The sequence below is a fragment of the Hyperolius riggenbachi genome, chromosome 2 (genome assembly GCF_040937935.1).
Source record: "Hyperolius riggenbachi isolate aHypRig1 chromosome 2, aHypRig1.pri, whole genome shotgun sequence".
Lineage (NCBI taxonomy): Eukaryota > Metazoa > Chordata > Amphibia > Anura > Hyperoliidae > Hyperolius > Hyperolius riggenbachi.
In genome coordinates this window covers 19,954,232-19,979,027 of record NC_090647.1, presented here as the reverse complement: position 1 = coordinate 19,979,027, position 24,796 = coordinate 19,954,232, and the positions used below count along the sequence as shown (strand labels likewise).

Below are 24,796 nucleotides of genomic sequence, written 5' to 3'. Positions count from 1 at the left end.
CCGTCCCCATTTCTGACTGCCGCATATACCACTGAGCTCCCAGTATACTGGTCTGGTTTGGTAACTATATTGGTGTTACTCCATTCACTCCATGTGCTGCGGTGCACCTATTTGGTTGTTTACACTTATTTATTTGGTTGCTAATTTTCAGCAGCATCCCCACAACTGATTTATTGTACGTTATTATTGCGGAGTAAGTTACTTTAATATTTGGTTTGGTATATTTTTTTACTCAGTACACTGCACTTGGTTGAATAATTCATACACTCTCCACCCAGGGCCCTGGTTCTGAGGCCTAGTGTATCAGTCCGAAGGATCTGTTTATTTACATCAGGGAGGTAATATGTATTATGTATTATGTAATATGTATATATGTATACTTCACTTGTGGACCAGGGGCGTATATTTACTTACCGCGGGCGTTCATGATTGCTGTGCTGTTTCCGTTCATCGCAATCCCACCGTTAGGTGATCGATGAATGGGAAGCAGCTGTTCCTAAACCGAATCACAGTGGGTGTGATAAATGAGAGCTGGCGTTGGGGAGACACAGGCTCTCATTCGCAAAACCGAAAATAAACAGTTATACACACTAGTTACCGTCTACTGTTAACAGTAGTTCGGAACTTAGTGTGGAACCATCTTGTGACCAAAAAATAAAATACACCCAAATTATACACTCTTACAAAAAAAAAAAAAAATACTTTTGTATTATTTTTTAACCCCTTCCATCTCTACCCCATAGTTACCAAAATAAGACATGTAAAAAAAATACATCATTTAAGAAAAAACCTACATATATTAAAAAAAAAGAATACATTCAAATAAAAATATTTTGTTTTAAAATATGTATGTCATGAGGGTATGCTACTGTTGCTTTTGTAAATAAAGGCTTGTAATTATTGTTATAGTATATTAAGACACTAAATTGAAAAAAAAAAATACACCTTTATTTCCAAATAACATATTATCTCCATACATTGTACTAGGGACACTATTTAAATGTCGTAAAAAAATGGAACAAATGTGCAAATAAAATGTGTATGTTTTATCTGCAATAGAACATTTTATTTTTAAACTACAATGGCTAAAAGCTGAGAAATGATTAATTTTTGCATTATTTTTCTACTTCTTCCCTGTAAAATGCATAGAAAATAAGATCATTCTTAGCAAAAAGTATTGCCTAAAAAAATCTAGTTTGTCCTGAAAAAAATAATGTATAGATCATTTCAGTGTGATAAGTAGCGATAAAGTTATTGGCGAATGAATGGGAGGAGTGTGATGTGAAAATTGCTCTGGTTTTGAAGGGGAAAAAACCTGTGGTGGGGAAGTGGTTAATAAAGTATTGTACTGATTATTTATATAAGCGGTGCAGCCTTTTTCAAAGTATACTTTTTTTTCTGTTCAGCTGAACAATCAAGTAAAGTCAAAGGTAAAATTCAACTCTTTTTATTGATACAAAAACATAGCATGGAGGATTAGGAATCAGCCCTTAATCAGTGGATCCATTCATTTTTTGAAGATGCAGATCCTTTAACCTTACACTTGTGGTTGCCTGATTTTATCTGCTTGGGATCCTGCACTAAAATATTTTGTTTTTTGTGAGGTTGAGCAGCATTTTTCCATTTTGCATAAATATATTATATAAAGTTACACCTTTGTTCATATTTCATTTTTTTCTGTTTCTTTACTGCTTTGATAAAAAAATAAATATGGCCACACTTCAGTTATGACTTTACTGCTTCACTATTCTAATTAGCTTTGTGAAGTTAGCTCTCATGGTCGCCTGATGACCAGCTGGACCAAAATCTAACCAACTGCTTTATAAGCACTAGTAACCATCTAACAACTACCAGTCACCTCTTGCAATCATGAAAAAGTAAGGGGAGTTTACACTAAATGCAGTAATTATATGTTGAATGGCATATTGGAATACAGGCTAGATATAACCTAGCTTACAGGCAGCCAAGACCTGTGATGAGCTGTCAGTAGGACTATCTAAGCATTGCCATTTGATGCAAAGGAGTCAATGCTGACTCTGATGATCAGCACTAATGGCAGGTCTGCAGCAAACTAGAAGTAGTAGGAAGGAAGTGCTGTGTAGCTGGATAGCTCATATCACTGCATCTAGATCAGGGATGTCAAACTGGTCCTTCGAGGGACGAGGTCCTCACACAATTTTGACACAGCTCAAATGAATTGATGGAAGTGAATCAGGAAAGGTGTGGCCCATCAGGTAGAACACATTCCTCTCTTTCTCAGTCCATCCTAAACACTAGCATGGATCTGGCCCTCCAGGCCTGGAGTTCGACACATGTGATCTGGAGAGATTGTTAGAGCAGGAAAGGTAAGTAAACCTCTTTATTTGTAGGACAAAATGGCTTAGCATAAAGAGATAAAGGAGGCATGGTGGAAAAACAACTTGGGAACCATTGAGCGGGACAACAAAACGAAACCTGGTGCCAAATGCAGCAAAAGTAATTATACCCCATCAGAATAATGATACACCTATTTGTCCAAGAAAAAAACTGTTTTGATTTGTATTTGTTTACTGAGAAAGGGGTCCTCATTGATCCTCAAGAGTTGGTTTGGATAATAAATATTTTTGGAGATTCACTTCAAGGATATCAAAGTGGTTACTGATGTACTTGGGATTTTTGAGGCCCACCCAGATTCTAATTTATGTAAAATTACAGTAATAACTAGTTCGTGTTTCAAGGTTTTTACCCTTTAACTACCTAACGATTGCATCACGCCGATGGGCGTGAACTCGGCGGCAGCTCCAGGACAGCCTAACGCCATTTGCCGTGAAGTCCTGGGGAGGGGTTTTAGCAGGAGATCGCATGCTCCGATGTGTTCGCATCGCCATTCGAAAGACAGAGCTCCCCACCACCATCAGTTTCCCAGCGGCGATCGCTGCTGGGAGACAGTTAGATTATTATTATTATTTATTTATAAAGCGCTAACATATTCCGTGGTGCTGTACAATGTAAGAAAACAAACAAGGGATACATAATCATACAGACAATGATATACATCAAATATGAACACTGATACAAGATACAGCACTGCTGATTACAATTGCAAATTTAACATGATGACTAAAATGTATAAATGTCTAACAGAGTGCAAGCAATTAAATGAATAACATTTCATGACACAAAAGGGTGAGAGCCCTGCCCTTGCGAGCTTACAATCTAAAGGAATGGGGTGGAAACAAGATGTGGGGAAGTATACAGTATATGTACAGGCAGTGCGTAATTAGGTTATTTAGTGGGTGCATGGCCTAAGTTAGAGAATATGCTTGTCAGAAAAGGTGGGTTTTGAGGGAGCGTTTAAAGATTTCAAAGGTGGGAGAGTGGCGGATGTGCTGTGGAAGGGCATTCCAGAGGAGGGGTGAGGCACGTGAGAAGTCTTGTACACGTGAATGTGAGGAGGTAATTGTAGAAGAGGATAAAAGAAGCTCATGTGCAGATCTGAGATTGCGATTGGGTTTGTATCTGGAAATTAGTGATGATATGTACCTGGGGAGAGAGATTGTGGAGAGCTTTGTAGGTTAGGGTTAAGAGTTTGAACTGAATCCTCTCATTAATTGGTAGCCAGTGAAGAGCTTGACAGAGAGGAGCAGCAGAGGAAGAGCGAGAGGAGAGATGAATGAGTCGAGCAGCAGAGTTCAGTACAGAATTGAGCGGTGCTAGTCGGTTAGTTGGAAGTCCACCAAGCAATATATTGCAATAGTCCAATCGAGATATAATAAGAGCATGTACTAACATTTTGGTTGTGTCATGGGAGAGAAAAGGTCGAATATGTGCTATGTTTTTCAGTTGGAGATGGCAGGAGCTGGTTAGGGAGTTAATGTGAGGAGTAAATGAGAGAGAAGAATCAAATATTACCCCTAAGCACTGTGCTTTGGGAACTGAAGTTATAGACGTGTTGTTAACATTTATTGTAATATCAGGCAAAGGGGTGGACAGGGATGGTGGAAAGACTATTAGTTCAGTTTTATTCATATTAAGTTTTAAGAAGCGAGAGGACATGAAAGAGGAAATAGCAGACAGGCAGTCGGGAACCCGTGTGAGGAGGGAGTTGAGGTCTGGGGCCGAGAGGTACAGTTGTGTATCATCTGCATATAGGTGGTATTGAAAACCAAATGAGTTGATTAAGTTACCAAGACCGTGCATGTAGATGGAGAAGAGGAGGGGACCGAGGACAGAGCCTTGAGGTACCCCTACAGACAGAGAATGTGAAGAGGAGACCTGATCTGAATAAGAAACAGTGAAAGACCTTCCAGAGAGGTAGGAAGATATCCAGGAGAGAGCGAGGTCCTTTATTCCTATAGATGAAAGGATCTGTAGGAGTAGAGTGTGGTCGACAGTGTCGAATGCTGATGACAGATCTAGAAGGATGAGTATGGAATAATAGCCTTTGGATTTAGCTGTGAGGAGATCATTAGCTATTTTGGTGAGGGCTGTTTCTGTGGAGTGGTTTGGCCGGAAGCCAGACTCGAGTGGTTTGGCTGGAAGCCAGACTGGAACTGATCAAGCAAGGAATTTGCAGATAAATACTGATCTAGTTCAGCATGAATGTGGCGTTCAAGTAATTTAGATGCAAATGGAAGAAGTGACACTGGGCGGTAGTTAGCAAGTTTGGTGGGGTCTAGAGATTTTTTTTAAGTAATGGTGTTACAACAGCCCTCTTGAGTGAGGATGGAAAAATTCCAGTGGAGAGAGATAGGTTAAACAGCGATGTTAGGGCAGGGATGAGGGATGTGGATAGCTGTGGAATGAGATGTGATGGGATAGGATCCAAAGAACAGGTGGTTAGATGGGATTTTGAGATAAGTGAAGAGAGCGAATGTTCGGAGAGTGGAGAGAAACTGGAAAGAGAGCAGTCAACAAGAGGAGTGGAGATGGAGTTTGATGTCTGCATGGAAAACACACTATGGATTTTTGCAATTTTATCTGTAAAGTATGTTGCAAATTCTTCAGCTGATAAGCATGAAGAAGGAGGAGGAGGGGGTGGACGGAGAAGGGAGTTGAAAGTACTGAACAGGCGCTTTGGATTGTGCAAGTGGGAGGATATGAGGGAGGAAAAGTATGATTGTTTTGCAGAAGAGAGAGCGGTTTTAAACTTGTTCAACTCTTTTTTATAAGAAATGAAATCCTCATTAGTATTAGTTTTTCTCCAACGGCGTTCAGCTACCCTAGAGCACCCCTTTAGCTGTTTAGTAGCTTTGGTCAGCCAGGGTTGGCAACTGACACGGTGTGGGCGGACATTGGTGAGCGGTGCGATTGCATCCATGACTTGCGTGATTGAGCTGTGATAGTGTGCAGCTGCTGAGTCAGGGTCAGTGAATGGTTGTGTGAGGAGAGGTGCCAAGGCATCAGAGACAGATTGCATGTCTATGTTGCGGTAGTTCCTGCGTGTATATGAGCGTGCTTGAGGCAGGGTGGTAGGAAGAGAGGAGGAGAGAGAGAAGTTTAGTAAGTTATGATCAGAGAGTGGGAGAGGAGTATTAGTGAAATCAGTGATAGAACAGAGATGAGTGAATATGAGGTCAAGTGTATGACCATTAGAGTGAGTTGGAGCAGTGGACCACTGAGACAGGCCGTAGAAGGAAGTAAGTGACAGAAGTTTAGTGGCAGCAGAATTGTTGGTGTCCACATGAATGTTAAAGTCACCCATAATGATGGTAGGGATATCGGAGGACAGGAACTGGAGGAGCCATGCAGAGAAGTGATCTAGGAAGAAGGAAGCAGGGCCAGGAGGGCGGTAGATTATTGCGATCTGGAGGTTAGAGGGAGAGTATAGACGGACTGCATGGACTTCAAAGGAAGGTAGAGAAAGAGAAGGAATGGGGGTGAGTGGCTTGAAGGAGCATCTATCAGAGAAAAGAATGCCCACACCACCGCCATGTTTATTCCCACTTCTAGGCGTGTGACTAAAGTGGAATGCCCCATAAGAGAGGGCGGCAGGTGAGACCGTGTCAGAAGGAGTCAGCCATGTTTCTGCGACCCCAAAGAAGGTGAAGGCATTGGAATTGAAAAGGTCATGGATGAAAGGAAGTTTGTTGCAGACTGAGCAGGCATTCCAGAGAGCAGCAGAGATAGGTGGGGGAGGAGGGGGGAGAAGAGGAATATTAATAAGGTTGTGGCAGTTTCGGTGTGCATGTGGTTGGCTGTTAGCGGTGCAATTAGTGTGCAAGAGTGAGGAGTGAGCTGGCAGAGAGGGTCCAGGGTTTGGTGAAATGTCACCTGCAGCAAGGAGTAGTAGGAGGCAGAGAGAGCGGAGGATAGGGTGGGATTTAGATTTATGGGCAGTTGGAGCATAAAATGTATAGCGAGGTTGTATGAATAGGAAAGTTTAGTGAGAAGCAACCTGTGGAGATGATAAAAGAGAGGGAGAAATGTAGAGCGTGTTGCTGACAGCAGGAGGATGCAGTGAGTGTACAGATTTGAGAATAGCAGGGGAAAGCAGACTAATCATGAAGACCAGAGAAAACATTATTGCACCAACCGTGAATCAGATTGCTAAAGTCTTGTGTCTGTTCCCTCTGGTCTCTTCTGGCTTAATTCTGGTCTAATTCGGTCGTTCTCTTTGTACTTAGAAACCGGTGTACTTTGAAATACCGGTGCAAAAACGGCCAAGGTCTAAATCGACTTAGAGCTGCATTTATATAGTAAGCCTGATAAGCCTATGCTTAGCAGGCCTGATTGTAGACTGACTGATGCAGGTAAGGAACTAAGCACTCAGCCTGTAGCAGATCACAGTACAACTCAGGTAATTAAGCAGAAAGCAGCTCAATTGTATATAAGTGTTAGGGCCAAATTAGCATGGAGCCAGAAATATAAGCAAGTGGAGAGCAGATTAATTCATGGAATATACAAAGCCAGCCACTTAGATATACTAAAATGTTAGATGGTGGAATCACCTTCTCAAACACTGCACAGCGCTGCGATCTACGGCAGTGCTGTACTAGGGACAGCCGTGTGACACGGCTGTCCCACTGAGAGGCAGGAGAGCGATCGGCTCTCATAGGCTGATGTATATGAGATCCAATCGCTAGGATTGGCTGGCGGGGGAAGGAGGGCGGAGTTTAAAAAGAATAGTAAAATTAATAAAAAAAGGAAATAAAAATTTGCAAAAAAAATAAATAAACATCCCTGCAGGGATCACAGTCCACCAACAGAAAGCTCTGTTGGTGGGCAGAAAATGGGAGGGGGGGGGGAATCACTTGTGTGCTGAGTTGTACTGCGCTGCAGCGAGGCCTTAAAGCTGCAGTGGCCTAAATAGCAAAAAACAGCCTGGTTAGGGGGGTGTAAGCCTACAGTCCTCAAGTGGTTTAAGTTATACCATATAATATGTAACTCCTCTGCTATCTGCTTGCTGCATCAAGACACTCATGCTAACCTGAGGAAGTGAGATGTTGTCATGTTTCTAATAAACCTTGTGTTTTTCAGCCACTTTGCAGTTTTGACTTTATTAAGGTAAGCCACCTTTGCCATTGTAAATGTTTTTTAGAATATTGTATCATACCTGGGGTAGCTCCTCCCACCCCTTTATGTTCTTACCCCATTATTATTTATTGTATTTATAAAGCGCCAACATATTACACAGCGCTGGACAATAAATATATACAATGGTACAAGGATGACATAACAAGGTTATACAACATAGAGCAAAGTTATACATGCAAATTGTACAAAATACATGATCATGCAATATGGGCTGGTTAAGTAGGCCCAGTAATACAAGTACAGGCTATAGGACAGGAGCACATGATCCTATAGATTACACTAGGGAGTGGAGGACCCTGCCAGAGGCTTAAGGTGCCCATACACTCGTCAGATTGGCAGAAGACAGATAAGAAATGCATCTGATGATCTATCTGATGCGTTTTTAGAACATTTTTTACCAGGATAGAATTCCAATAGATTTCAGTTTGAAATCTGTTGAAATTCGATCTGATGGCATTTTTTTGCCATCAGATTTCCATTAAGGCCAATGCAAACTGATAAGCAATCTCATCAGATCGACCTAAATTTTCCACCCTGCAAGTTCGATGGAAATCCATCGAAATCGATCGAAATCGGCCGTCGATCGGTCGATTGGCCAACCGATTTGCGATCGATCGATCGGTCGGCCAGAAAATCAGCTGAGTGTATGGGCTGCTTTACAATCTAAAGGGTGGGGTGGGAACACTAGGTGGGGCTGTTAAATATTCAGTAGAGAGTTACTGTGTGGTAGGAGGTGGGTAGGCCATCATAAAGAGGTGGGTTTTGAGGGCTTGCTTGAATGTGTTGAAAGAGGGAGCAAGTCTGATTGGCGGAGGAAGGGCGTTCCAGAGGGTGGGGCAGCTCTTGAGAAATCCTGCAGGCAGGCATGGGAGTGTGAAATGCGTGGGGTGGTGAGGCGAAGGTCGTTGGAGGATCGGAGGGGGCGACCTGGTGTATACCTGTGAACAAGCTCCGAGGTGTAGGTAGGGCAGGTTTTGTGCACAGATTTATACGCCAGGCATAGAATCTTGAAAGTTATCCTGAAACAGATAGGGAGCCAGTGCAGGGATTCACATTAGGCACAGTATCATAAAATTAGCTAGCCCCTAGTATCTATTACATAGTGTTTTTCATTGTCTGAAGTGTGACCACCAAGAGCCAATGATCACACTTTTTCCTAATGGAGTGGTACAAATTCTCTCCACCGGTGCATCACCACGGATGCCATTGTTACTAGTAGTGTTGGTGTTCAAATTCAGGTTTCCTAATTCAGAAACCTGGATTACACCACGTATAACACTTCAGTACCTCAGCTACTGGAATGGGTTAGGGGGTTTTGGTGACTCCAATGCTTCATCCTTCCAAGCCGTTAGAGACCTGCCCATGACCCTGTCTACTAGTTGAAAAATGATCACCTAGGAGAAAATTCAGGAGAATAAGATAATTGCTCCTGGGCCATGGTGTCTCCACATTTATTCAGAAACAAATGACATTATAAAAATGATGTGACCTTTAAAATGTTCAAATTCCTTCAAAGACAAAGAGTCACAGAGGTTTAGATGGATAATCAACCTACTAATACTATATTTAGTGTAAGTAACCTGTACTGTATTTTAGTAAAACATGATGACTGAATTTTACTGTAAATAAAAATAAAATTCAAAATATCAGGTCAATATACAGTACTTTATTACATCCATACTGTGCTTAAAGTGAACCAAGCACCATTTTTAACACCCAGGTCATCTCAATAGCACATTAAATATGCTTGCCAACAACGTTACTCATGATTTAAAAAAAAAATCTTTTTTGTTTTACATTTAAAAGTTTAGCAGAGGTGTTTATTACCTTACCTAGGAAACCACTGTTATGCAGACGACACACAACTGTATCTGTCCTTTAAGCCTGGCAATCAAGACCCATCAGCATCCATAAATGCGTGTCTAGTGGAATTACAAAATTGGATGAACACCAGCTGGCTGAGGCTGAACTGTGACAAAACAGAGGTGTTGGTGGTAGGTGGTCCACACATGATGGATAAAGTTCAAAACGCTCACCACCTCAAACTAGCAATTGGGGAGATACTGTACAGTATAAAGACTCTGTGCGAAACCTTGGGGTGATCCTGGATGGAAATCTAAAACTCACTCAGCAGGTATCAGCTGTCGTCAAGTCTTCCTTCTTCCATCTAAGAAATATAGCGAAAATCAAACACCTTATCCCAGCTGAAGACCTACCTGCCCTGGTTCACGCATTTGTATCCTCCCGCCTAGACTACTGCAACGCCCTGTTCATCGGATCTACAGATAAGGTTCTGCGCCCCTTACAGCTAGTACAGAATGCTGCAGCCAGACTCCTAGCCAATGCCCCCAGCAGCTCACACATCACCCCAGCACTGCAATGTTCCCCGCAGCTCACACATCACCCCAGTACTGCAATGCCCCCCGCAGCTCACACATCACCCTACTACTGCAATGCCCCCCGCAGCTCACACATCTCCCCAGTACTGCAATGCAGTGGCGTACCTAGGGCATTTGGCACCCGGTGCTGGGTATTAAAAGACACCCCCCCTTAAAAATGGGCGTGGCCACAACCGGCAAAAAATTGGGCGTGGTCATGACCGGATGAGGGTCGGAGCTAACTGTAATTTAAAGTATTAGCTAGTATAGTTGCCCCCAGTATAGCTAGTACAGTTGCCCCTAGTATAGCTGCCCCAGTGAAGCTAGTATAGTTGCCCCCAGTATAGCTAGTATAGTTGCCCCCAGTATAGATAGTATAGTTGCCCCCAGAGCTGCCCCAGTATAGATAGTTTAGTTGCCCCCAGTATAGCTAGTATAGTTGCCCCCAGTATAGCTAGTATAGTTGCCCCCAGTATAGCTAGTATAGTTGCCTCCAGTATAGTTGTCCCAAGTATAGCTAGTATAGTTGCCCCCAGTATAGATAGTATAGTTGCCCCCAGAGCTGCCCCAGTATAGTTGCCCCCAGTATAGCTAGTATAGTTTCCACCAGTATAGCTAGTATAGTTGCCCCCAGTATAGCTACCCCCAGTATAGCTAGTATAGATGCCCCCAGTATAGCTAGTTTAGTTGCCCCCAGTATAGCTAGTATAGTTGCCCCCAGTATAGCTAGTATAGTTGCCCCCAGTATAGCTAGTTTAGTTGCCCCCAGTATAGCTAGTTTAGTTGCCCCCAGTATAGCTGCTCCAGGAGGGGGGAAGCAGCGCTAGAAGGAGGGGCAGTGGGGGCAGCGGCGGGGAGGGGGGAAAGATCCCCCCCTCCCTCACCTGGGTCCCCTCCTTCAGCCTCTCTCCCCCTCCAAATGACAGCGGGGGCAGCGGGCAACTTACAGGCAGGGCGGGCGGGCAGAGACTACTTACTTTACTTCTGCGTTCCAGACCAACAGCTGGAGCGCTCCGTCGCCGTCACGTGCCTCTTCTCCGCCTCCAATGCCGTGACACGCATTGGAGGCGGAGAAGAGGCACGTGACGGCGACGGAGCGCTCCAGATGCTGGTCTGGAACGCAGAAGTAAAGTAAGTAGTCTCTGCCCGCCCGCCCTGCCTGTAAGTTGCCCGCTGCCCCCGCTGTCATTTGGAGGGGAAGAGAGGCGGAAGGAGGGGACCCAGGTGAGGGAGGGGGGGATCTTTCCCCCCTCCCCGCCGCTATCCCTGTCACCCCTCCTTCCAGCGCTGCTCTTCCCCTCCTGACCTGCACTGTCTGCAATGGGGGGTCGTGGTGACACCCCCCTGGCTGGCTGTCACCCGGTGCGCCACGCCCCCCTGCGCCCTATTGTAGGAACGCTACTGCTGCAATGCCTCCCGCAGCTCACACATCACCCCAGTACTGCAAACTCTTCACTGTCTGCCAGTAAAATGGAGAATCCATTGTAAGATCTGCCTGCTGACATTCAAGGCTCTACACCACATGGGACCCAAATACATAGCGGATCTATTGGAACTTTATGCCCCTCCACGCACCCTCCGCTCTGCCAACAAGATGAAGCTGGTTATTCCCAGGATACACCTAACATTTGGTGCTCGGGCTTTTCCTATGCAGTCCCTACTCTATGGAACTCACTTCCACAATCAGTACGAGAGGCTCCTTCTCTGGACAGCTTTAACCTCCTTAGCGGTAACCCCGTGTGTGACACGGGGGTAAGCCGCCGGAGGGTGCCGCTCAGGCCCTGCTGGGTCGATTTACTTAATTTTTTTTTTGCTGGACGCAGCTAGCACTTTGCTAGCTGCGCCAGCACCCCGATCGCCGCCGCCGCGCGCCCGATCGCCTCTATCCGGTGCGGCGCGCGCCCCCCCCCCCCCCAGACCCCGAGCGCTGCCTGGCCAATCAGTGCCAGGCAGCGCCGAGCTGTGGATCGGGTCTCCCAATGACGTCCCGACGTCGGTGACGTCGGTGACGTCATTCCGCCCCGTCGCCATGGCGACGGGGGAAGCCCTCCAGGAAATCCCGTTCTTTGAACGGGATTTCCTGATCGCCTATCGCCGGAGGCGATCGGCGGGGCTGGGGGGATGCCGCTGAGCAGCGGCTATCATGTAGCGAGCCCTCGGCTCGCTACATGATTTAAAAAAAAAATAATTAAAAAAAAACTGCTGCGCTGCCCCCTGGCGGTATTTTTCATAACGCCAAGGGGGTTAAAAAAAGGCTAAAAACTCACCTCTTTTCCCCAGCCTTTGAGACTGCATAGCGCTTTGAGTCCCCAGGGAGAAAAGCGCTATATAAATATTATTGTTATTGTTCTATGGCCTGCCTGACCACAGAAGTTTTAGGCATAGAAGGACTGAATTATTTTATTGTACACATTCAAAGAGTTTACAGAAGTCACAGAAGCCATCTTCACACCTTCTCCTGGATTAATAATAATGGGCAGCTAGAAGGGGAGGGGCTCCTATAGCTATTAGAAAATATCAAAAGAAAAGTGGTGCTTTTTAATTGATAAATATTTTGCAAACAAGTTTTACAGCTCTGTCATGAAAAAGGTATTTTCAATTTTCAGGATCAGGAAAAGACTTCCTTACAGCCCGAACAGCGCAGGATGGAATGGTTCTAAGATCATCTTTTCCTAGATATCCATAAACCCAGGCCGTGAAAGTCCTGTATGCCGTTTTATGTAATTTCCTGAAAAACAAAAGTACATTTTCTTTTCAGTCAAGACTCTTGAAGTAATAACTACTGTATATTGAGATAAAAATATGTCAGTGTTGATGCAGAGCAATACTTTTTAAAGTAAATGATATTCGGTACAAAAAAATATTACACGCTTCCTGTGCATTATTTTAATCCTTTTGTACAAATTGAGTACATAACTGTAACAAAGGAAAAAAAGTTAGGCATAACATCACACAAAAAGTTGACATAACCATTTTTGATAAACTATTGAAGCATCACTAAGGCAAATTTAAGTATAATTTTATGGCAAAACACTGTGTAAACCCTACAATGTGCATGTTTACAGATGCAGTGAAGCATACTTTACATGCACATGTATCCTTTACTCTATAGATCACATCACATGTTCCACGCCATACAATTTTTCCAATGATCTGCGATCCTGCTTTTATAGGGTATACCACTCGCATAACAATCGGCCCTGCAGCCCCTGCCCTCGCACAGGGCCGTTTTGGGGGCTGGAAGGGTCGCAGCATGAGGGGAAAGCCATGCTGCACTTCGACGGGGAGGGAGGACGTCCCCCCCCCTCACCTTGGGCTCTCCCCCCTGCGCTCCCCACCAGCATCAATACCATTGTGTGAGCAGCGGCGGGCTGCGGCAGCTACATACCTTCCATGTGCTCCAGCGAGGACATTTCTCCCTCTAGTGTCTGACGCGACTTCCTGTTTATACAGGAAGTCGCGTCAGAGGCTAGAGAGAGAAGCGTATGTAGCTGCTGCTGCCCCGCCACTGCACAGATCAAGGTATTGATGCTGGAGGGGAGCGCAGAGGGGAGAGCCCGAGGTGAGGGAGGGGGGGTGGACCGTCTCCCCTCCCCACCAAAGTGCAGCATGCTGCGACCCCTCCAGCCCCCATGTCAAGACTGAATGGCATCCACCGGGTTACAGTGCAGACCATGATCATGTGCGATGGATTTACGAATTCAAAGCACAAAAAACTGTACATTATGTGTATAGAAGGCATGAGGTACAACAATGAGGCATACAATTGCCCTCATTCAATTGACTTTTTCTACTAAGTTTTCTTCAGGGTGAACTTTTCACACCTTATCAATATAAATGCCTTTTAAGCCACCAGCAAGGAAGAAAATACTCAGAATAATTTTGGCAGTACTTTTTCACCTACTTTTTGGAACTTTTTTCAATTGTAGAGTGCTGAAAAGTTATTTTAACCACTTTGCAACTAGACCACGTTTTCCCCTTATGAACCAGAGTAGAGATGGCCCAAACAGTTTGCTGGTGGATGTATATATGTTCAGAGTGTGGGAAATATTAAAAAAAATGACATGGGATTCCCCCCCGAGTCTCTTTAACCCCTTGTCCTCCATGCAGGCTGGGATAGCCAGAATGTGGAGCCCCAGGACGCGTGGCGCTTTGCACCCTGAGCTATAGCATCCCACATGGTTCATGGTATGGGGAGGCTCTGGGGAGAGGGGTGGTAAAATGATGTATCATGTATCAACGGTGGCCAAGTCTCCCGCTTTCCCCCAGAGCAGTGATGCTCGGATGGAGGTCGTGATCACGAGTTGCCGTGATTGCACGACCATTTTTCAGTTATCCGCCATGGACATTCGTCGCCGTGGACCAATTTTCATTCACTAAAATCTGCTTCGGTAGACCGTGAATGAACGCATTCATGCTCGTGAAAAGGGCACAGAAATCGTGGTTAGGTTGTGAATAGCGGAAGTAGGCGGAAGTGACTTCCCTGGGTCAATCAGAGGCCCCCAGCCAGGCCCTAGCAACCAATCACAGGTGGGGAGGCTATGCCCTCCCCTCCTGCATATAAAGTGGCGGCCATGATGGAAAAGCTCCGTCCGTGCTAGACTCTGGTACTGAGAGGATCATCTCCAGACCATTGTTCCTTCAGCAAGCGCGTTTTCTGTGTCAAAACCCAGCGTTTTCACTGCTAACAGTGCTCTTATATTGTACTTGTCAGTTGTATTTAGATAGCTAGCCAGTGAGTCATTGCTGTAGTCAGTGTAGTCAGAGTGTACTGGTGATTGGTGTGTGTAGTGCAGGCAGGCAGGTTCAGAGTGTACTGCTCACTTGTATTCAGCTAGCCAGTCATACACTTCAGCTACTACTTACAGACAGTCACACTGCCAGTGCCAGTGCTGGTCATTCAGTAAGTTTCGTGAGTGGCATTGTGGACTGTGCTCACTGCTCACTGGTATTATTCATCTCATTTGGCAGTGATACCCTTCAGTTAGGTTGTACTCTGCTCACTGCTCACTGGTATTAATCATCTCAGTACCCAGTGATACCCTTCACTTAGGTTGTACTGTGCTCACTGCTCACTGGTATTAATCATCTCATTACCCAGTGGTACCCTTCACTTAAGTTGTACTATGCTGACTGCTCACTGGTATTAATCATCTCATTACCCAGTGATACCCTTCACTTAGGTTGTACTGCTCACTGCTCACTGGTATTATTCAGCTCGTTAGCCAGTGATTCGCTTCAGTTACTATTTACAGACAGTCAGACTGCCACTGCAGCCCATTAGGAGTTTCTCACAGACCTCCGCTGTGAGCAGCACTCCCAACAGCAGCAACAGCCAACACCCCACGCAAGTTATGACATCCACCCCAGCAGCCAGTGGTCAGCAGCCCTCCCTGGATGAGAGCGTTGTGTCCCTCGGTCTGGCGTCTGGGCAATTATTGAGGGCTGCCATTGAGGAGATGATGGGGCCTGATGTGGAGAAAGAGGTTGGGCTTCGGCCAGTTGATGTTGAGGACAATGAGGGATCTGTGTCTGGGGATGTTGGGGTGGCAGAGGTGGGGGGGGGGGGGGGGGGGGTCAGGAGAAGAGTTTGATGATGATGATGATCGGGACCATCTGGATGTGCCTCAGACCTCGGAAAACGGATCGGATTTATATCTTGTGTTTAGGTACTAAAATCTGCGTTCCCACTGTCTGGGTCCACAGATGCATATCATTTTTTGGGCAGAATTATCAAACTGTGGTACTATCAGTGAGTTGCCATGGTCTTTCTGTGCTGCTGCACTAAACGTCCACTTTGTCCTCCTGACTCACTCGCTGCTAAAGTCTGCCTTCACACTGCCCGGGTCCACTGACAACTCTGCAGTCATGTCATTGCAAAAAAAAAAAAAAAAAAAAAATTATATATATATATATATATATATATATATATTTATAAATATAAAAACCTGTCTGGGTCTTTTTGGCATCAGCTACTTATCCTGGTGGCCACAGTGCAGCAGGACAACCTCCAGCACATCCCCTGCTTGGCCCACGTGTTCAATCTTGTGTTGCAGCGCTTCCTGTGTACCTACCAGGGGATGAACGACCAGCAGCAAGATGCCCGGGAGGTGGTACGGTTTTTCAGCCATTGCCTCTGCGCTCCTGTCCACCTTACAGCAGCAATATGGCAAGCCACACCACCTAATAATAGATATGCCAACTCGCTGAAATTCAACTCGGGCCATGTTGGAGCAGCTGTGTCAGCACAGACTGGCTCTTAAAGAGACTCCGTAACAAAAATTGCATCCTGTTTTTTATCATCCTACAAGTTCCAAAAGCTATTCTAATGTGTTCTGGCTTACTGCAGCACTTTCTGCTATCACAGTCTCTGTAATAAATCAATGTATCTTTCCCTTGTCAGACTTGTCAGCCTGTGTCTGGAAGGCTGCCAAGTTCTTCAGTGTTGTGGTTCTGCTATGAATTCCCCCTTCCAGGCCCCTCTATGCACACTGCCTGTGTATTATTTAGATTAGAGCAGCTTCTCTCTTCTCTCTTATCTTTTACAAGCTGGATAAATCGTCCTCTGAGCTGGCTGGGCTTTCACATACTGAAGAATTACAGACAAGGGCAAAGCTGTTTGCAGGAGAAAAAAGAGCAGCCTGAAACTTCAGTGCATGAGAACTGCAGGGAGAAAGAAACACACAAATGATCTCTTGAGATTCAAAAGGAAGGCTGTATACAGCTTGCTTGTGTATGGTTGTATTTTCTATGTGTGGACATACAGTACATCAACCTACTTCCTGTTTTGGTGGCCATTTTGTTTGTTTATAAACAAACTTTTTAAAACTGTTTTTAACCACTTTTAATGCGGCGAGGAGCGGCGAAATTGTGACAGAGGGTAATAGGAGATGTCCCCTAATGCACTGGTATGTTTACTTTTGTGCGATTTTAACAATACAGATTCTCTTTAAGGTTGCCACTCACCATACAATTTTTTTAAATATCTGTTCAATTCAAGGATTGCAATCAATTTCTCTGACTGATTGTAACATTTAAAAAATCTGACCAATGTACCACACACGTATGTTCAATTTTTCCTCAATTATGATAAAGATGATACCACACAACATTTAATTTTCATAAAAATTGATCAGAAAGATCCAGCACTCATGATCAACTTTTATCGAATAAAAACGTGAAATCTGATCGGATTTCTTGCTCGAATGAAAAAAAAGCTTTAGATTTCTCTGGAAATCCGATGCTATTTATCAAATTACTGTAAAATCGGATCATTTTATTGTATCGTGTGTGTGGCCACCTTTAGGGCCTACATGTTATGGTGGGCACTAATGATCCAATCTTTTTCATCCAATCTTACCATTTCTATCTAATATAAGGGAACTGCCTATAGTATCCAATTAATATATTCCATCAGTTTACTCTTCTACTACATAGATTTGGTAATATTGGATGAAAAAGATTGGATGATTAGTGGCCACCCTTAGACCCAAGTGTCCACAGCAAACAGCAAGTCCCCATCGTCAGTGCAACTCAGTGGACACTGATGCAGCAAGTATGCCTGGTGCTGAGTCCCTTCCTGGAGGCAAGCAAGATGGTCAGCGAGGAGCGAGGAGCTGGCCCCTGTGTGTCAGTGGGTGCCCATGGTTTGCCTGCTGGACCAGGCAATGTGCAATTAAATTGAGCATGGGGAGGCAGCCCTGAGGCAGCTGGATAAGGAGCAGATGGCAGCACAAGGGGGCTCACAGGTAGTGGGGGAGTTGGAGGAGTTGGAGGTCCTTAACCTGAATGCTGAGGAGGAGGAGCAGAGCGCCGCAGGCGTTGTACGGGGATGGCGGCTTGGGGAGGACAACACGGCACAGGTAGAGGACAGACATGTGATATGGGACTACGAGGACGATGAAGATCTTGCTGCCAAGGCCCACTTGTTTCCCATGGGTGTGTATCATACATGACTGTGTGCACTTTATCCAGAATTTTGAACTTGTATTTTTACCACTACCACTCCAGTGTATATCTGGCATTGTATTACTATGTTGTGTATTTTATTGCTTTCTACCTGTATTGTTGTATCTATTGTCTATTACCTGTATTGTTCTGTCACCCCTGTTATCATTGTCTGTAATCCTATTTATTGTACAGTGCTGCGTAATATGTTGGCGCTGTATAAATCCAATAAATAATAATAATAATAATGTTGCCATTGCTGGGGTAGTGACTAGATTGGCAAAGCATTCCATCTGTCTGTTGTCTGCCTTGTCAATTGTTATTACTTGCGCTTTGGCTAGTGAGAGTTTGAGAGATACATTTCATATATTGCGCATCAGCGCGATATATATGTACTCTAGTCAGTCAGTATTGTATTATTGTAATATTGTATATTGTATTGTGTACCGACCTTATCCTGTTACCGACTCTGATTCCGCCTAGTCCACCGACTAAGAAAATTATGCCACCCCAGCATTACAGATAATTAGTGATAAAGTTATTGGCGAATGAATGGGAGGTGAAAAATGCAAAAGGTGAAAAATACCCGCGGGCTGAAATGGTTAAGCTACCAGCAACCAAAAAATACTCAGAATAATTTTGACAGTACTTTTTATTTTTACCACTTTTTGGTACTTTTTTAATTGCGGAGTGCTGAAAAGTTTTAAACAGAAGATGAAAAATTATCTCCTGGGAGAAAACTTATGAGAAAAAGTGAATTGGATCGGGCCCAATATGTCTGTTTAACTGACAGTTACATAGCCACATTGTCTTTTTTCTACTGAGTAAAATGTTTCTGAAGCCTACTGTTCTATTGTTATATATGTTAGGGCCAATGCCTGAGGTTTGTCCAAATCCAGTGGATGTAGACTAATTGTGGAACTCACTCGACCACAGTCAGATGTACAGTACCTGTGATCATCCTAACACAGACAATCTAGTCTCTATTCTCTAAGCAGTGGAAGCTGAAACCAGAAGACATATTGCAAAGTGGACATCTAATGTAATTATTTTATTAGCTTGGATGGTCGTCTAATGCTGGGTACACCCGCTGCGTTTTTTCGGTCGATTTCCTGTTCAATCAATTTTCAATTCGTTTTTCCGCTCAATTTCCCACTCAATTCTCTCATCTTTTCTTATCAATTTCTATTAACTTCTATGAGAAATCGGGCGAACGTAATATCGGACATGGCGGAAATTATCAATCGAATGCATCTATCGTACGAAAAAACATAATGTGTGTACCTAGCATAAAAGTGAAATGTACTATTTGTGAGAAAGGGCATATCACGCTGGGGCGTGACGAGACAATGTACAGATATATCACACTGGGCGTAATCAGGTAATATATACAGATAATACAATAGTATGAAGTTCTGAACTGCCAGTACTTGTATACAAGTATCAATATCGAGGTACAAAGTTGTTAAGCTAAATCGTAGTCAAATTCGAGCAGGGTCATTCACGTGTATCAGATGTCAGTCGTATTGCTAGGATCAGGCAGGAACAGAGTCAGGAACAGGCCGAGTCATTAACGTAAATCAGATGGCAGTGATACAAAAGGGCTAGGCAAAAGCAAGGTCAGGAAACAAGCAAAAGGTCAGTACACAGATAAATACACAATAAATATGATGTTCCTAGTAAATTACAATTTACAACTATCAATAAACACTAATAACGACTGACTAACTGGAGTACATATATATGGCGAGTACCACTATATATGATGTAGCTCAAGGAAGCTAGCTAGGACCAAGAACCACCCAAATGATAAGTATCAAGGCCAGTGAGCAAGTGAAGCTCCTGGCCTTAAGTACAAACTCCACGATCCATAGCCACTCCCATTTGGTGAGGTCACTCATGACCTCACCTGCTGAATCCTCCTCCTGAGCCTATAAGGCTCAGCAAAGTTCGCGCGTGCGCTATGCGACCTTCGGATCGCATGCGAGCCGGAAGACACCGCAGGAGGGATGCCGGGGATGCCGCCAGAGGACTCCAGTGCAGCAGTCCAGCCGCTCGCCCGAACCTCGCCGGAGACGCCGTGGGATCTGCCGCTGGAACGTAAGATCGTTACAGGGCAAGAATTTATGTGAGTGGTTTTAATACAGGGTGGGCCATTTTAATAAAATGGGAATGGTTGGTGATATTAACTTCCTGTTTGTGGCACATTAGTGTATGTTAGGGGGAAAACTATTCAAGATGGGTGGTGACCATGGTGGCCATTTTAAAGTTGGCCATTTTGAATCCAACTTTTGTTTTTTTCAATAGGAAGAAGGTCATGTGACACATCAAACTTATTGGGAATTTCACAAGAAAAACAATGGTGTGCTTGGTTATAACGTAATGTTATTCTTCCATGAGTTATTTACAAGTTTCTGACCACTTATAAAATGTGTTCAATGTGCTGCCCATTGTGTTGGATTGTCAATGCAACCCTCTTCTCCCACTCCTCACACACTGATAGCAACACCGCAGAAAAAATGCTAGCACAGGCTTCCAGTATCCGTAGTTTCAGGTGCTGCACATCTCGTATCTTCACAGCATAGACAATTGCCCAAAGATAAAAGTCTAAGGGGGTCAGATCGGAAGACCTGGGGGGCCATTCTAATGGCCCACGATGATCAAATCGACTTTCCAGGAAACTGTTCATCTAGGAATGCTCGGACCTGACACCTATAATGTGATGGTGCACCATCTTGCAGGAAAAACTCAGGGAACGTGCCAGCTTCAGTGCATAAAGAGGGAAACACATAATCATGTAGCAATTTCACAAATCCAGTGGCCTTGAGGTTTCCATTGATGAAGAATGGCCCCACTATCTTTGTACCCCGTATACCACACTATACCATCAATTTTTTTGTTCCAACAGTGTTGGAGGGATCTATCCAATGTGGGTTAGTGTCAGACCAATAGCGGTGGTTTTGTTTGTTAACTTCACCATTCACATAACAGTTTGCCTCATCATTGAACAAAATCTTCTGCGTAAACTGAGAGTCCTGTTCCAATTTTTGTTTTGCCCATTCTGCAAATTCAGTGTGCTGATTTGGGTCATCCTCATTGCTATCAGTGTGTGAAGAGTGGGAGAAGAGGGTTGCATTGACAATCCAACACAATGGCCAGCACATGGAATGGAACACATTTTATAAGTGGTCAGAAACTTGTAAATAACTCATGAAAGAATAAAGTTATGTTAAAACCAAGCACACCATTGTTTTTCTTGTGAAATTCCCAATAAGTTTGATGCATCACATGACTCTCTTCCTATTGAAAAAACAAAAGTTGGATTTAAAATGGCCAACTTCAAAATGGCCGCCATGGTCACCACCCATCTTGAGTTTCCCCCCTCTCATATACTAATGTGCCACAAACAGGAAGTTAATATCACCATTCACCAACCATTCCCATTTTATTAAGGTGTATCCATATAAATGGCCCACCCTGTAGATACATGTGATTATACAGTAGGTTGTCTGCATACTCAAAGCAATAGGAAAAAGTGATTGATCACACATAAGGGACAATTGCAATGCTTTAAATTATACATCAATGTAAAAATACAATTTCATCGGCCAAATGAAAGAACAGTGTTTGAATTGACACAAATGCACAATGTATAATATTAGGTATGAAAAAGGTTGGATTATTAATTATATTGCTTCTTTTGAGGATGTGTCTTTGTGTACTTTTTTTGTTTCTGGATTGAAACATTAATAATTTATTGCTATTTTTAGAAATTAAATTTGATGCTACAATACTGTGCTGTACATTGAGGCCTTATTCACACTGAACACTGAAAAACAGATGCTTTCTAACTGATCGGTTGTTCCATAGCAGTGCATTGTGAAAAAGCTTCAGTTAAAGCGCATCTAATGTGATCTGAGCCATAGGAAAACATGGACATTGGGCTGCACATCAATTTTCCGTTTAGTTATAACTGACAGCAACTGATTCAGTGTGAATCTACCCTAAGTAGTCAGTCACTCCATGTACAACACAGTTACTCAAACAGTAGATATTACTTTACAAAAAAATACAGGTTAAATAGAACCTGAACAGAAAATAAAAAGTAAAAATAACTATACACAGGTCATACTTACCTCCTGTGTAGTCTACGCCTCAATCTCTTTCTCCTGTCCCGCGTCCTGTTTGTCCACTGTGATCAATGGAATTCTCCATCCTCCATTTTGAAAATGCCCATTACCCCCTAACAGCTTCCTGGTCAGCACACTGTTAAACTGTAATATTACCCACTTGAGCCATAGGGAAACCTGGACATTACCTTGCACATTCAGTTGTAACTGACAGCTGCTGATATATAACTGACAGCAACTGGTATATTTCAGTTCTGACAAAATATTGTCAGGACTGGAAGGGATCACTGTAAGAAGAAAATGGTGAGCTTCTGAGAGGAACGGACGGTGAGGCTAGTACAGAGTCGGGACAAGGTCTTCCAGCACCCAAGGCTGAGACACCAAAGTGTGCCCCTCCATCCCTCCCACCCCAGCCGTCACACACTGATTGCTCTTAGACTAAGAGGCACCCCAGGGCCCCCAACACCTTAATCTCTAGTTATCTGGCTTGCAGTCACTGCCATGTATCCCCTTTTCTTATTTCTTTCTGATTCCAACACAATAGGGGAATGATAGCTGAGTGAATTGTGCGCCCCCTCCTACACTGTGCCCTGTGGCTGGAGCCTCTCTCGCCTCTGCCTTGGCCTGGCCCTGGGTTAGTATGTAATATTCATTTGCAGCTACTTCATGTGTTTATTTTAAATAGTTTTACTCGCTTCAGGTTCCCTTTAAAGAGGAACTCCAGTGAAAATAATGTAATAAAAAAGTGCTTCATTTTTACCATAATTATGTATAAATGATTTAGTCAGTGTTTGCCCATTGTAAAATCTTTCCTCTCCCAGATTCACATTCTGACACGTATTACATGGTGACATTGTTACTGTGGGCAGGTTATGTAGCTGTTTCTAGCTGTTCTGGCTGTTACAGACAGCTGTAAACAGCTAATTCCTGTCTGTAATCCTTGTTACATTGTAACAAATTGCCAAAAGTACCGCGGTACTCAGAGCTTCTTGTGGGAGGGGTTTCAGCACAAAATCAGTCATACAGCGACCCCTGATGGTCTGTTTGTGAAAATCATTATATTTCTCATGTAAAAGGGGGTATCAGCTACTGATTGGGATAAAGTTCAATTCTTGGTTGGAGTTTCTCTTTAAGCATTTTTAAGAAGAAATAAAACTAGAAACAAATCTTACTTCAGAAGTGGTCTTCTCTCTCGTTATGTCAGAAGATGTATTGTACTCGCTTTCTGAGCCGTCATAATCCTAACATATAGAAATCAAGTAAGTAAAAGGCGGCATGTAACAGAGCAAAGTTCAGTAAGAAGAAAAGACATATTAATTCCATTGAAAACCAAATTATTCTTTGTAGTCTTTTCTTACATTTTTTTTTACACAAATCAACTTTTTCCCATTCTCTATAAATATATGTTGGTAGTCAGATATTTACCGATTCATCCGACAATTCCGCATAATAGACTTTTCGAGAATTTTCAGTTGACTTCCTTTCTGTAGAATGAAAATAATTGAACCTTATTATTTTATTAGTATCATTTTGATTGATTTATACAGCGCTAGCCTCTTCTGTGGTGCTGTACAACAGAATACAAGCTATAACAATACAACATACAAACATTGATGAGCCACATATCACCGTTACACAGCCTTTGTGTTACTAAACACACTCAGTGTAATTGCCAGGACCTTTAGCATTCCCTCCTCACCATACAAATTAGCATTTGTGGGCCTAAGTTGCCATGGTACCACTAGTAACATTTGTGATTATATGAGAAATGATTTGGAAGAAGAGATGCGGTATTGAGAGGTGGCTGGAGAAATGGGGAAGAATGAGATTGCTTATATGTTGGATGAGACAGGTAAAAACAGAAAACTGATGATAAAGAGTGATTGTTTGAAGCAGTGAAAAGCCTATGGAAATGAGGTATAATGAATGTACATATAATAAGCACAGTTAAAGGGATACTGTAGGGGGGTCGCAGAGACGGGACAAGGTCCTCCAGCACCCAAGGCTGAGACACCAAAGTGCGCCCCTCCATCCCTCCCACCCCAGCCGTCACACACTGATTGCTATTAGACCAAGAGGCGCCACAGGGCCCACAACCTCCCCAACACCTTAATATCTAGTTATCTGGCTTGCAGTCACTGCTATGTATCCCCTTTTCTTATTTCTTTCTGCTTCAAACACAATTAGGAATGACAGCTGAATGAATTGTGCGCCCCCTCCTACACTGCGCCCTGAGGCTGGAGCCTCTCCAGCCTATGCCTCGGCCCGGCCCTGGGGGGTCGGGGGAAAATGAGTTGAAGTTACCCGGGGCTTCTAATGGTCCCCCGCAGGCATTCTGTGCCCGCGCAGCCACTCACCAATGCTCCGGCCCCGCCTCTGGTTCACTTCTGGAATTTCCGACTTTAAAGTCTTAAAACCACTGCGCCTGCGTTGCCGTGTCCTCGCTCCCGCTGATGTCACCAGGAGCGTACTGCGCAGACCAAAGACCATACTGGACTTGTGCAATACACTCCTGGTGACATCAGCGGGAGCGAGGACGCAGGCCGTGCAGGCGCAGTGGTTTTCAGACTTTAAAGTCAGAAATTCCAGAAGTGAACTGGAGGCGGGGCCGGAGCATCGGTGAGTGGCTGCACGGGCACAGGATGTCTGCGGGGGACCATTAGAAGCCCCGGGTAACTTCAACTCATTTTCCCCCGACCCCCCTACAGTATCCCTTCAACCATATAAATGAGTGGATTGCATTTGCACATGTTCAGAGAGTTCATTTGGTAGCTAGTGGAAGGTGAGGTGTTTTTAATTTTCTTTTCTCCCATTTAGTTGACTCTT

General features: G+C 43.9%; 1 long non-coding RNA gene across 1 annotated transcript; it reads right to left on the bottom strand.

Annotated features, from left to right (window-relative positions):
• Positions 1-12,149: 12,149 nt before the first annotated feature.
• On the bottom strand, positions 12,150-23,456 carry LOC137542570 (uncharacterized). Its single transcript, XR_011025472.1, has 3 exons — positions 23,396-23,456; positions 23,143-23,211; positions 12,150-12,621 (listed from the first exon to the last, which is right to left on the bottom strand). It is a non-coding gene; the product is annotated as an uncharacterized lncRNA (long non-coding RNA).
• Between the last annotated feature and the right edge of the window lie 1,340 nt (positions 23,457-24,796).